The 15,233-nt window shown below is 41.7% G+C and overlaps 1 protein-coding gene across 17 annotated transcripts in view; it reads left to right on the plus strand.

The window, feature by feature from the left end:
- SIPA1L1 (signal induced proliferation associated 1 like 1) overlaps nt 1-15,233 on the plus strand; it is a 333,288-nt gene that overhangs the window by 58,656 nt on the left and 259,399 nt on the right. For 14 of the 17 annotated variants that reach the window (XM_079768725.1, XM_079768714.1, XM_079768720.1 and 11 more), the window contains one exon: nt 14,735-14,791. The exons of the other annotated variants lie outside the window; for them this stretch is intronic. The gene's annotated coding sequence lies outside the window, so the exon portion shown is untranslated. The remainder of the gene's footprint in view (nt 1-14,734; nt 14,792-15,233) is intronic. 17 annotated transcript variants of the gene reach the window in all.

The raw sequence follows: 15,233 nt of genomic DNA on the forward strand, positions 1-15,233 counted from the left end.
GATGAGAGAGAATCATTGATTGGCTGCCTCCTGCATGCCCCACACTGGGGATCGAGCCTGCAACCCAGGCATGTGCCCTGACTGGGAATTGAACTCTGACCTTCTGGTTCATAGGTTGACGCTCAACCACTGAGCTACGCCGGCTAGGCATTTGGGGTATCTTGTTTTAAAACCTTTGCAGAGTTATCAAATTGTTGTATTCATATTTTCATGAAGTGCCTTATCTTAATCAGGACTAAGAAAGGGTAAAATGAGGCTAAGAAACAAATTGAGAATCACCATCTTTTTAGACTATTGTGGTAAAGAGGTGATAGGTGTTTATAGGAAAGTATTTAGAGTGAAGGAAATCTATAGTAAGAAATATTTCAAATAAAATTGAAAGTACACTATGAGCAACTAAAGAACAGATTGTGTTCTGATACAATGCAGAGCTCATAGTTTGCAAAAGCTGATTTATAAGATGTTACTGGACCACACTCATGCTTCCAGGACTTGCTTTAAAAAAGGCTTCAGCCTGGCCAGTGTTGCTCAGTGGTTGAGCATCGACCTGTGAACCAGGAGGTCACGGTTCGGTTTCCAGTCAGGGCACATGCCCGGGCTGTGGGTTGATCCCCAATAGGGGCATGCAGGAGGCAGCCGACCAATGATTCTCTCTCATCATTGATGTTTCTATCTCTCTCTCCCCCTCTCCCTTACTCTCTGAAATTAAGAAAAAAATATTTTTTAAAAAGGCTTCATAATCCATCAATACCCTGATTGCCCAGGGCTAATCAGACCTTGGAAAATCTGATGTGTTTAAACAGACATTTCTAAACATTGATGTCTACTAGAAAATGAATTATCATGCAATGACAAATACATTTCCCAGTGAATGAGCATCTCATAGTGTAGAGATGAGTCCTGTTCCCAGCTGGTAGATTGTAGGGCAGTATTATGATCTTCAGAAAGCTACAAGATGTGTGTGTGTGGCATCAAGGCTGGCAAGGGTGGATGAAGGCATTGAAGCTGATCAGATATTCCTACAGGCGGAGCTTAAGACTTGTTACCCAAGTTTGGTTCTTTGTTCCCAGCCAACATATTGCCCTAGATTTCTTCAGGGAGTTGTTCTTCTAGGCACTAATCTTTTTCTCAGAGCTTCTGGCTGATTCTAATCAAAATAGGGCGTACCTTCCCTACTGTCCTAAACAGCTTCAGTTTCTCTGTTCACCAAATTACACAGCATTCATTTTCAAATGTTGACTTATTAACTGGAACCCTCTGTAAGGGACTATTATTTTGTAGGTAGAGATTTTTATTACTGATCTCTTTTTCCATTGATCTACTCTCTAGACTTGTTGATTGATACTCAGATTTTTATTTATAAGAAATAACCTTTTTACTTGAGAAGCTTTCTCTGCTGTGACTGTCTCTCTCTGTCCAAATTTGTTCTCCTTTTCTCCATCTCTCCAGCTACGTTCGTCCTTTGTAAAATGTTCACTTAAGATCAGCAGTGAGTACAGTTACTTCATCCAGAAGCAAACTATCTAACTGCATATTTGAGTTTAGTGATTTGGATCCATGTTTCAGTTGAGTGGTGTGAATTCACATTGATCTTCCTGAAGCCTATAGTTGAGCAATATGCTCAAAACACCTTCTAAAGTTAAGGTAAATTCCTCATGAACTTATTAAGAGAAAAGGTATTAACATGCTGTTGACTTTATATGATGGTTAAGCAGTAACTAGAAAGAGAGGTAAGATAATTTGTGATTTATTTTGCTACTAAGAGGAAACTATATTAGAACTTGTCAAGAAATATTTTTACCTTTTTAATTATGGTTAACCTTTTGCACTCGGATGTCGAGTGTGACTCGACACAGTTAGCATTAGAATAAAGGAATCAAGAAAAAAGCAAGCGAGTGCAAAGGGTTAAGAAGTTTGGGGGTTTCAGTCATGTTTGGGCTGCATTCTATGATATAATACTGTTGAACTCTGAAAGAGAAAACGGATAAGGGGCTAATTATAACCAAACATGCAATTATCTTGGTCTCTTGAGATGAAACCTGGAGTAAGCCCTTAGGAAATTTTTCTTAAAAAGAATCCTTGCTGATCCATAGTTTTATTAAGTCAATAAAATATACTTCATATATTATCAGAGAAGTAGCTTTGACATAATAACGAAGAAAAACATGCTTAATTTTGGCGAATGTGAAATTCTCTAGCACAGAGCATATACTGGTTGGTTGGTTTTGTGTTTTGTTGCACTGTCAGAGTCCAGCCCTTCTTTGAATTCTGTGGGGCTCATGCTATGGCTGTTAATTCCTCTAGCGATAGGCTGAGTCGGGCTTTTGGATGGATGGTTAAGAATGACTCAAACGTTGTCCTGCTGTGGACTACACTAGAATTTCTTCTACCGGGACTCTGTCAGCACCAGGCTCGTTTCCCTTGGCCCAGGACATGGAGAGATTTATATTTATTAAGAACTAATTATGTGCTAGGTACTTGCTAGGTATTCTAAATGTGTTATTTCAGTTAAGCCTTTTTACAGCTTCAAGATTAAGGAATTAGTTTATGCATTTCAGTCATAGAGCAGTAACTTGTCCAGGGACTCACTAAAGGCGAGTCTGAACCTTGGCTTCCCATCCAGGTCTGATGATGGAGCCCATGCTTTTTCCATTCGGCTATGATACTCTGGGCCTGAAGAAGGAAACACAGAGGTTGGAACAACATTTCTTGCTCCCTCTTTCCTAAGGTGTCAGGATCTCTTTGTGTATACTTGGGCCAGATGAACATCCTTATTAAAACTACCTATTCATTCATCCATCAGCCACCTAGCCATCCATTCATTCACCAAAAGCATCTAACAAACTTTTATTGACTACTTATTGAGTGCCAGGTGTTGTTTGAGAACCTGGAGCTGTGCTGGCCTCCAAGCCCTCTCAGCTTTCATAAAGCTTATACCCAGCTGTCCAAAGACTCACTCATTACAGTGAGGATAGAGGGGCTGGATTTCTTAGCCCAGAACCAGACTTACGGGAGGCCCTCAACAAGTGTTAGTTTCTTTTGCCCACCCATTTTTACCTAGTATTTATGCCCTTGGCCAACAATTGTCCCGTTTGTTCATTTATGGTTGTACTTTGAATCGCTGACTTGGGTTTCTGTGTTCTTCGCAGTTTAAGATCAGTCTGTTCATCTTTGGAAGCCGCCATGTCCCACAAAGAGACTTGGTTGGAGTGGTCAGTTACTCTGATTTTGAGTAATAATAGGCAGCCTGGGATACAAACTTTCAGTTATAAGATGATTATGATCTGTTCAAATGTACAACGTGGTGATTATAGTTGATGACACTGTATTGCATAATTAAAGTTTTCTACAGGGGTATGACTTAAATCCCCCCAAAGGTAAATATGTGAGGTGATGGATATGGTAATTAACTTAATGGGGGGAATCCTTTCACAACGTGTATTTATAGGGTGTGGCAAAAGTAGGCTTACATAGTTGTTTGTATGGGAAATAAAATAATTGTGAATACAATAATTAATAAATAATACAAGAATAAATTAAACTTCACGTACTCACAACTGTAAACCTACTTTTGCCTCACACTGTATATCAAATCATCAACTTGTACACTTTAAATATTCTACAGTTTTATTTGTCAAGTATTCCTCAGGAAATCTGGGGTTGTGGTGATGGTGGTGGGGGAGGTATAAGGAAGGTGGTATGATAAAAATGGTATAATTTTTAATGAAAATATTACCATTTTAGCTCTTGTATTGGGCATTAACCCTTATTACATAATGTACATATACTTTTGTATTGTTTTGAGTAGCTTTGTTAATACTTTACCATATATTATACTACATGTGTCATTTTAAAAAGTTTACTATATTTTAAAGTGATGTAAATGAGTTAATGCTAAAACTCATTAAGTAGAACATGTAACATGTTCTATTATGATATAAACTAGAGGCCTGGTGCACAAAATTCATGCACCAGGGGCAGAGGTCCCCTAGTCCAGCCTGCACCCTCTCCAATCCGGGACCCTTGGGGGATGTCCGGGGATCGGGCCTAAACCGGCAGTCGGACAGCCCTCTCACAATCCTGGACTGCAGGCTCCTGATGGCTCACCTTCCTGCCAGCCTGATTGCCCCCAACTGCCCCCTCCATGCCGGCCTGGTTGCCCCATGAAGCCTGCTTGTTCAATTGTTTGGTCATCCCTCACTAACCCCCCTGCCAGCCTGGTCATAGGCTGCCACCTTGTGAGGGCATGATGGTCAATTTGCATATTACCGCTTTATTATATAGGATTCATTGAGCAAATGCTATTCATTTTGGAGAAACTTGAGTTCATCCCATTTTTGGAAGTTTCTTTTGCAGAATATCTTGTATCTTTTGATAAATCTCAATTATTTACAGATAGATCTTTCATGTAAAGTGATACCTTTCTAAATGCGCATTTAGAGCTGAGTCTCTTTCTAGAATTGGTTTCTGTGTGGCTAATGGATGATTTCAGAATGTTGAAGATAGTCATAATCTCGAAAATCAGTTAAATGTAACCTTGATAAAAATATTAATTTTGAGAATAGTGTGCAGTTCCTCATTTAGATACCATCAGCCCCATATGCTCCAGTTTGTCACCATAGAGATTGTGATTTGTTTGAGTTCCATTTTTCTAATTACCACAATCACCACATGAGATTATTTTCCAAGTGTTATCAGTTTTATCTCTAAGTCTCTCTTAATTCATTCCTTTCTCTGTTCCCACTCTCCTGGTTCAGCCCCATTTTCTGGCCTACAAAATAGCAGCAACCTTGTCGCCAGCACTTTATTCAGTGCCTTTCCTCCTTCAGGCTCTCTTCCATGTCACTGTTGAATACCATTCTTTCCGGCGTATAAGACGACTGGGCGTATAAGATTTTCCTGGGTTAAAAAGTCATTTTATACGCCGGAAAATACGGTATATTGGACTATATTGATGGGATTAGATATAATGGATTAGATATATTGGACTACTGTATTTTCCAGCGTATAAAACGACTTTTTAACCCAGGAAAATCTTATACGCCCAGTCGTCTTATACGCCGGAAAATACGGTACTTTCGGAGGGAAATAAAGTGTGTGTGTGTGTGTGTGTGTGTGTGTGTGTTTGCATATATACATACATGCATATTTGGTTCTGATTGTGACAATCCCTAGTACATCTTTGGTGGCTCCTTGTTGCCTGTAGTGTAGTCTCCTTAGCAGGTTGTTTAAAACTGTGGAATGGTTCCTGCCTTCCAGCACCAATCCCTCACCTTCTCCTTGCCCTTCCAGGTGGTTCCAGTCAGTGCGCTACTTTCTTTGCAGTGGGATTGTTAGGGATGCTTTGCTGGCATTAGGTGTTCACACTTTCTGTTATTCAGGTAGCCTTATAAATGTAACAGTCACCATTTCTGACAGGAGATTTGCTGTTGGGTGGTGGACATACGGTGCAATATACAGATATTGTAACATAGAAAACCACCCCTGGGACCTATTTGTTCGTGTTGACCAATGTCACTCCAATAAACTTAATTTAAAAAAGCCACCATTTCATCTTGTTTGAATATCTTATGTTAGTACATGCTGAAGCAATTCTGTCACCTAAGGTAGCAGTGTTTTCATTTTGCTTTACAAGGTGTGAAAAATTCTCACATAGAGTATTTTTTTCTTGAAAGGCTTATGGCCTAAATGGAATAAAATATCTAAAATTTAATTGCAGTTCTTTATACTAATGTGTTGAAAGCTATTTTCCAATTTAGTCAGTATTTGAAAGTTCTGAACTATTTTTTGTATATAAAGTTAACTTCAAGTTCATCATTAGAATTATAGTATTTTCTTTTGCAATAAGAAATACTTATTTGGAACATGTGAGGAGATGGATGTTAACTAAACTTACTGTGGTAATCATTTCCCAATATATACATATCAAATCATTATGTTGTATACTTTGAACTAATACTATGTTATATGTCAGTGATCTATAATGATAAAAGTATAATATGCAAATCGACCGAATGACTGAACAGAACGACCACGTCTGGAAGGTCGTCCAGACGACCGTGCTATGACACGTAGTGGCGCCAGGCCAGCCAAGACGAGTGCTATGCGATTGGTTGGGAAGGCCCTGCCATCACCTCATGATCGCCCCGCAGAGGGAGGCCTAGACCACCGGCCAGCAGGGTGATCAATTGATTGGGGGAAGGGGGGCTGCAGCCAAGTGATCACAGCCCATGCCTGTCGCCTGCAGAGGGAGGCAACCGGTGGCAGGGGCCTGGGGGGCAGCTCCGCACAGATGGCAAGCAGTGGCAGCGGCGGGGGTGGGGTCAGCTGCTGGCAGCTGGGGGAAGGAAAGCCCCGATAGGCCTGGATCACCGGCCAGGCCTAGGGACCCTACCTGAGGGGTCCTGGATTGTGAGAAGGTGCAGGTGGGCTGAGAGACACCCCCTCTCCCTATGCACGAATTTTGTGCACTGGGCCTCTAGTACAGGCATCCTCAAACTATGGCCCGCGGGCCACATGCGGGTGTTTTTGCCGTTTTGTTTTTTTACTTCAAAATAAGATATGTGCAGTGTGCATAGGAATTTGTTCATAGTTTTTTTTAAACTATAGTCCGGCCCTCCAACGGTCTGAAGGACAGTGAACTGGCCCCCTGTTTAAAAAGTTTGAGGACCCTTGCTCTAGTATCTCAATAAAACTGGAGGAAACCCGCCCCCCCCCCCCCACACACACTCCCTCACTCACTCACTCTGCTAGCCTACCTCTCCTTATATAATGAAGATGACCACAAAGCTTCACAAGGCATTCGCATCACCATAGGTTTTAAAAAATGCTCATTTATATGTCACATTATAAGTCCTAGTTTCACCCGAATACTTCTCTTTGAAAGTGATGACCCACACTACAACAGTAACTCCCAGTGCTGGGCCATGTGCTGACAACTGACGCTGTTAGGATGGAGGTTTGGTGGTCATCTTTGTAATTGTGTGGTGATTGATCCCACACAAGTCCATGGATGCCAGAAATGATACTGAGGTAGGCATCTGGCTGCCTGGCTTTATGAAGGGCAAGGCCAAAGCTATTCGACAGACATTGAATGGAGAGGAAAGCCAATTCATCTCCTGTGGCTCTCAGGGAAAATTTCCATGCAGCCTTTAGAGTTCAAGTGCTCCTTTGTATATTTGATATTTAAATGGTTTCCATGGTGTGTACTCTGTTTACTCAAACACTATGTGCACAGCAGATTTTCTGTCTGTATTCTGTTTCCTCCCCTGAAATGCTTTTCCTCCATTCTCTTCTTTGCTCTTTGGAAACTTATTCGTGGTTCTTCCTTGATTCCATTGAGTCTTCTAACCTTTGTGTTCTTTTTCATCCCTGAAATTGGACCTACCAACACTTTGGTTTGTATTATTGCTGTTTTTCATATCCTTCCCCATGAATAAGAGAGTAAACTTTTTGAAGGGAGAGTCTGTATGCCTTTGTGATCTTCGGAACTCTGCAGCTTTGTGCTCAGAGCCTTATACCCCGTCGATGTTTAAGAAGGGTTTGAATCAAAGCAAATACTTGTTTTTAAACACAGCAAATAATTGCATCTCCATTAAGATCTTACTTGTTAGGGTATAGGTGGAGCTTAGTTTTAATTGAGGCTGGGGCAAGTATAACACTCATTTCTGAGAATAAGGAAATTATTTTTGTCAGCTGAATTTTTTTTTGTCGTTTAGGTCTAACCACTTTGTGATGCTCATAATATGTTCCTTGATGTGTATTCAGGTCCTGCTTCAGCTATGAACTGCATTTCTAGTTTGTTTCCTTATTAACTGAGTGTTTTTTAAATTCTAGTGAAGGGAAGAGGGAGGCAGTTGATTATCTAGTTGCAGTATCCCCCCCATCTGTTTCCTGTGTGTGACAGCAGTTTCCACCTCGTGCCTTTGCCCGTGGAGGCAGAAGCACCATACACACGTGGCTTCGGGTTCTTCCAGTGAGAAGAACTCACTTTCTAAAGATCTGTTTACTGTTGTAGGCAACAAGCTCGCCATGAATATATCCTCTTGTCACTTTAATCCCCAAAGTGACTTTTCTGGTGTGAAGAGTAGGTGGCACCCTTTGTAAGTTGTCACAAGAGCTTGTGCCTTCCTGTGGGCGATTAGGACTATCTGTTCTAGAAGAGTGCCATTTCGAGAGGTAAACCTTTTTAAAAGTCAGTCTGAGTACTCTGTGGAAATGATCACGGGGAGAAAGGAGATTAATGAAGAATCTGAGGCAGTTGTCTAGTTGAGAGATAACTGTGACTTGGACTAAGATGGTGACAGTGGAAAGATGGAGAGGATTCAAATAAGTCTTCAGGAAGTAAAATTTATGTCTTGACAGAATGAAAAAGGGGTGTGAAAGAAAGGAATGGGGATGAATCCTAAATTTTTGGCTCAAGTTAAAGGGTAGATAGAGGTGACTTTAACTGAGTTGAAGAAGCCTCTAGATGAAGATAAGAAGCCTGGAAAATGACTGACTTCTTTTGTCATCACCATACAGCCTTTTCTTAGCCACTTTATTTGCTTGCCGCTCTCTGTCTATGTAGAATTTTTATGCGTCAAATTGCAGGGCAAAGAAGAAGAAGAAGTAGTTTCTACAGCTTGGGGCCACAGAACCATTGGGTATGCACTTTCTTGGGAAGAACATTTTTCTTGTGTCTTCATGAGTTGTCAAATCCATTAAAGTTAAAAAATACAAGTCTTGCAATCCCTTGATAAGTGGGATGTCTCAATAACAAGTAAATTACATTAGCCTGCGAAGATTTATTTCTCAAATAGCTGTATTGATCTTTACCCAGAATTCATTATCTTGGAGTTTACAATGAAACTCTTATGTTTCAGAGTTTTCCTTTTTTTTTTTTTTTTTTTGGGTGTTAACAAATACATTTTAACTTATTTCTTATTTCTTTTTTTAGATTTTAAATTTCTTTTAAAACTGGGCTATTTTTCCTTAACTCCTAAGGATAATTACTGCTTGTCTTGTGATCATGTAAGCTTAATAGGTAGGATTAGAGAAACAGGTGCCTATTAAGTTATCCAGTGTGATTTCTTCATTCAGAATTCCTCAGGATAACTTCTCTTGTCTTTTTAATGCCAGATGCTGGTTTCAACAGCACCTGATAGAATACAATGAGAGGAGCTCTTCCTGTTGAAAATTCATAGCTTGAATCTAATCATAAGAAAGTATCAGATAAACTCTAATTAAGGAACATTCTACAAATCTGGCCTGGAATCTTCAAAATGGTCAATATTTGAGAGTCAAGGAAGTCTAAGGAATTCTTGATTGAAATAGACTAATAAGCTATGAATACTAAGTGCCATGTGAGATCCTGGGTTGGATCCTTTTATAAAAATGGACATAATTGGGATAACTGAAGAAAGGCAAATCTGGTCTGTGGATTAGATGATGGTACTATATCACAGTTAATTTCTGGATTTTGATGGTCATAATTATTGTAGCTTTGTAGGAGAGTGTCCTTGTGTATAGAAGTTACTCAGTAAACTCTGTAGGGGTGACAGACCATTATATTGGCTACTTACTCTCAGCTGATTCAGGGAAATTGAGTTATTTGTCCTAGTCTGGTAACTTCTTTTTTTAAAAATATATTTTTATTGATTTCAGAGAGGAAGGGAGAGGGAGGGAGAGATAGAAACATTAATGATGAGAGAGAATCACCTATCTGCTGCCTCCTGCACATCCCCCATTGGTGATTGAGCCCACAGACTGGGCATGTGCCTGACCTGGAATGGAACCCTGACCTCCTGGTTTATAGGTTGATGCTCAGCCAAACCGGCAATATTTTTTTTTGTAGTTAGATCTGAGATTATTAAATAAGACACCCCCTGAACCCCCTCTTCTGTTAGTTGATTAGTACTTCAAATTCGTTTGCTTATCAAACAAACCATTTTAAGGGGTTTGCTTCTCTGAGTTGTCTTGAATTTTAACTGCCTTGTCAGTGTGGCTTCCTGTTGTATATTGTTGTCTTTTGCTATTCTTCTAGATATTCTCCATCACCTCATTAATACATTATTTTCCTTGCACATTCTCTATTTCCAATTAACTATGTTTGGCTTTTGCAACAAACTGCTTCTTTCAGTGGGAAAGTCTGGTTTACAGAAAGGTGGCATTTTACTGCGATGCAATTCTGTGATAATGCTGCATTTGACCTTACTTTGTTATGCTATTCTTTTCTCCTCTGTTCACTGGTGAGCTGCTTAAGCTTTCTTTTTTCACCACACTGCTTCTATCCCCGAACTGAGCATGTTTCAGTAGGTTTTTACTAAAAGGTGTTGAGCTAGTTGATTGCTGTCTTAGAATTCAGAGTTTTCAGAAAGTATCAGCAGGGTAAGGGGAATTTGGTAGAGTGGCAAATGTGGTGCTGTACTAATTCATATCTAGTCAGCTCATGTCTGTGTTTGTGAATGGTTAGCCCACAGGTTCAGGATTAAGCATATTGGGACCAAGCTGGTCCTATTCTAAAAATGTGTGTGATTTGGAATGGGGGGAGGGTAGCTGTGGGGAGTAGATGAACTGTCACAGCAGCCTTCTCTTTCTGAGAACAGCACTTGTCAGTTGTCTGGTTGGTAGAATCTCTCTTTCCCCCTCAGTATAGAAAATCATGGGTTACAGGCCTTGAATTTCCCATTCCCATCCCATACCTTCTTTTCTTTGGTAGAACTAAAGTCCGTCAGAGGGCTTGTTTTCCTTAAATAGGTTGGAGGACAAACTTCTCCTTAGCAGTTACACTAATTTCCACATTTCTCAGAAGGCTCAAGGAATAAAGCTTTTAAAAACCCAGAGCAGCAGTTACATTGCACTTAGTATACACCCACACATACAGGCTTTTCTTCAGCATTTTATTTTTCTCTCTCGCTGCTTTTACAGTGTAGGTGGCCTTCTCCGGATTGCTTTTGACAGGAAATTGAGCAACCTTTCTTTTTTGGAACAGAATATATTTTACTGCTGAGAGAGAGAGGGGAAAAAATGAAATGTTTATGTTTTGAAATTTTATGATGAGTTTTTATTTAATGATCAATTTTAATCTAGAAAAATGGTGGAAGGGATTAAATTTCATATCGCGCACTAATATTTCTCAACCTTCTTAGTAATTTTTGGGCCCGTGTGTGTGTGTGTGTGTGTGTGTGTGTGTAGAAAGAAAGGAAGGTCTGAAGGCCCTAACCTTTCTTTGCTTGTTTTGTTCTCTTAGTCATTGATGGACATTAAGAAGTCGTCTTTGACCAGGTCATTATTTTCCTGGCTTTTGTACGAGGCTGCCTTTGCCAGTTGTCTCCTTTCTGTAGTGGAGGTGCGATGGCTCTATGCTGCTTTAACAGGCATCTGAATTTAGGTGTATGTTAGCCTTTCCTTTGGAATGTAGCATGTCCTTCAGTAGATTTCTAACGATTTAGTTAGCACAAAAGGCCCCAAGGCCGGGGAGGGAGCTCCAGATTGGAGCCCTCTCTCTGCCCCAGATTCTTTCTAGACTGCTAAACTGCCCACCACCCATTCAGGTGCTCTTTGCCTGGGGTGCTGGTGCTTGAGTTTGATTTGGGTGGTTCCTTTATAGCCTTGGAGACTCAGAGGAAGAAATCCTATATAATATAAAGGTAATATGCAAATTGACTCTCACGCCCTCGCACAAGATGGCTGCCCCCTATGTGGTCAAAGATGGCCGCCACAAATTGGCTGGCAGGGGAGGGTAGTTGGGGGTGACCAGGCTGGCAGGGGAGGGCAGTTGGGGGTGACCAGGCTGGCAGGGGAGGGGAGTTGGGGGCGACCAGGCCTGCAGGGGAGGGCAGTTGGGGGGGACCAGGCCTGCAGGGGAGGGCAGTTGTGTGTGGGGGGGTAGGCCTGCAGGGGAGGGCAGTTAGGGGTGACCGGGCCTGCAGGGGAGGACAGTTAGGGGCGACCGGGCTGGCAGGGAGGGCAGTTGGGGGCGACCGGGTCGGCAGGGGAGGGCAGTTGGGGGTTACTGGGCCAGCAGGTGAGGGCAATTGGGGGTGATCAGGCCAGCAGAGGAGGGCAGTTGGGGGCATTCAGGCTGGCAGGGGAGTGGTTAGGGAGTGATCAGGCTGGCAGGCAGAAGCGGTAGGAGCAATCAGGCAGGCAGGCAGGCAGGCGAGCAGTTGGGAGCCAGCAGTCCTGGATTATGAGAGGGATGCAGGCTGGGCTGAGGGACACCCCTTTCACCCCCAGTGCACGAATTCGTGCACCGGGCCTCTAGTCAGTATATAAGCCCATATGCCACATCATGGAAATGTTGTCCAGTGGAATGGAGTAATTCTGATGGACTCTTTCTAAGTGTGTTCAGAAATCATATCCTTTGTTTGAGTTTAAAATTTGCATGCTTGTTCATGTACTTAAGTGTAATACTAGTGCAAATCAGCTCTCAGGTATGTTTTATTTATGTAATTAACTAGTTATGATATAGTAGACAGGTAGACAGACATGAGCAGAGAAAGAATGATAGGCCAGGTATAGAAGGTCACCAGTGGAAAGATCCAGGTGCTAGCAATGGGGAAAACAAGTATTAGGGTGGGACCTCATCCCCAAGGTGATCTTTCCTCCCCTAGCATATTGCTGGTTATGGTATTTGGAACCGACCCTCCCCTGACGTTTTCTCCCCTGCAGGTGGTAGACCCCTTAGAGGAGGAACAAGGGGCGGGAGAATAGTCTCATATGACTTCCATACAAGCCTTGCATGACCACTCCCTTAAGCAATAAGCCCCAGCACAGTGAGGTTCTTCTGGTCTGCATCAAATATTCTTAGAAACCAAGCTTCCGGCCTGTTGATCACAGAGACAGAGTTTTGGTCATAATAGAGATAACAATTAGGCCTCAGCTGTGTTTCAGTTCTAGGCCTATAAAAGCAGCAAAATCAAATGAAGCAACTCCATGGCTGATTTGAGGACAAGCTGCAATGACTATTGACCCCCTGGCATGTACCAGTCAGTAGAAACCACAACCCTAAAGGGACACACCTGGAAAGCTGATGAATATTCGATTGAAATCCTCCCCTGAGATTTCCCTTAAAATCCTGCCTTTCGGAAACAGATAAAACCCCTTAAGAGGAAGGACCCTTCTTCCCTCAGGTGTGCTCTCTCTTTAGAGCAGCAGTTGCCAACCTTTCGGACCTCGCGGACCACTGGTTGGCGACCACTGCTTTAGAGCACACCCCATGCCTTTCCTCCCGTTTCTTTCCTCAGGGTGCATACTTTTGCTTTCTTTCTCCTAAGCCTCTGTAACTTGTGTCCTGAGTCCGTGCAGCTCAGCTGGCTCACTTCTTCTATCTCTGTGACTTTCTAGCCAAACTCAAGGACCGAGGTCTGACTTTCTGGTAACACATGGTGTCTTTTGCCATTACGATTAACAAAACAAAGTATATATTTTGAGTGTTAGAAGTTCCTTGACCCATTCTGTGGGAGCAATCTGTAGACTAATTATATAAAAAAATGCTAATTTTATTACCTGGAATATCTGACTCAGAATATCCTCTTATAGGTTTCCTTTCCCCCAAGTTTTCTTCTGCTGTGCATACCATTTGATTATGGTAGGATAGAAAAGACCCGTTGCAGGGTCTTCCTGAGCTTTATTCTGCTGTATTACGTAAGATCATAGTGTGGGGACATAGTAGTCCCTCAGTAAGTCTCGTTTTGCATGCAGTTAAAGGAAGCTGTGAAGTGCTTTTATATTTGGCCGAATAAAAGGTGGGAGCCCTAATATCCAAGGTGATAGGCTGGGAAGAGGAACCTTCCTTCTTGTCCTCACCAGGAATTGGGAATATCTGTGAGGGAGACTAAGGTCTTGTTCTTCTTACTCTTAACTTCTGTTTTATACATTTGGCAACAGGGTTTGGGAGTTAACATAATTTGAAATACTGTTTCACCTCAGCAAAAATTTAAAAACTGGTTTCTTGAAAGCTCTGATGGACATGTATAGTCTGGTTTATTTTAATATTTTTAGAATAGCACATGTACTGTAAATTATTAATATTGGCCACGTTTGTGCATTCTTTGAACTAATGAGCTTAGCAGTCACAGGAGATGCTTATGACTGTAGCTTATAAACCTATCTGAAGTGACCAGTGTGAGAACTGTAGAATTTATCAGTAATCACGATGGCTGGCTGCTTTGGAACAGAGTTTCTCAACCTTACGATTACTGACATTTGGGGCTGGATAATTGTTTGTAGTAGGGGTCTGTGCTATGCATTGTAAGGTGGTTGACAGCATTCCTGGCTTCCACCTGTTAAATGCCAGTAGCATATCTCTTCCCTCTGTTGTGATTACCACAAATGTCCTGGCATTTCAAAATGTCCCCTGGGTTGCCCCCTATTGAGAACCACTGGTTTGGAATAGTGGTTGCCATAGGCAGATGATGGACTAACTACATCAAAGTCACCTGTTGAGGGAGGTTCTTACTCCTACAGGTTCTTGGGTTTCTTCCCATTTGTGTAGATACTGAATAGCCAGGCTTAAGAATTTGTTGTTTAAGTGGGAGTGGTTATTAGCTGACTTAAATTTGAATGTGTTGAACTGTACATAGAGAGTTTACAAATGAAAGAGGGTTTTAGAGATAAAGTACATTTTGCAATTATGATTGTATTTGTAGTAGTGATTTTCCTCCTTTTATTTCTATGAGATACCATTGTTTGTTTTTCAAATGTTGAGAAGAACCTTGTTGTACTAAACTTTATAATTATTTTAATCTAGGTTTTGAGAGAATACCTTAAGTTGGACTCAAAGGCAAGAACTTTGAAGTGGAAAAGGGTGAGTTGGTGGATTAGTCACTAAGTCCTATTGGGGGAAGGGAATGTCACTCAATGTTCATTCTTAGAAGGCCAGCTGCTTATAGCAAAATTTTGATTTAGTAAATGTGGATCCTATTTTTTTCCCCATTGGTTTTTCCTCCTTTAATTGTTTTATTTCTGAGAGACAGAAATGAACAGAGAGAAGAGAGGAAACCCCTCTCTCCATCTTTATAGATAAAACTAGAGGCCCGGTGCATGAAATTTATGCACTCGCGGAGCGGGGGTGGGTCCCGGGGGTTGGTCCCTTAGCCCAGATTGCGAGAGGGTGCATGATCGGGGCCGGGGAGGGACACGGGAGGTTGGCCAACTGGGGAGGGATCGTGGGAGGGCTCCAGGGTGTGTCTGGCTCAGTCCCGATTGGCTGGACCCCAGCAACAAGCTAACCTACTGGTCGGAGCATC

This window comes from Cnephaeus nilssonii (assembly GCF_951640355.1).
Source record: "Cnephaeus nilssonii genome assembly, chromosome: 4".
In the NCBI taxonomy this organism is placed as follows: Eukaryota; Metazoa; Chordata; class Mammalia; order Chiroptera; family Vespertilionidae; genus Cnephaeus; species Cnephaeus nilssonii.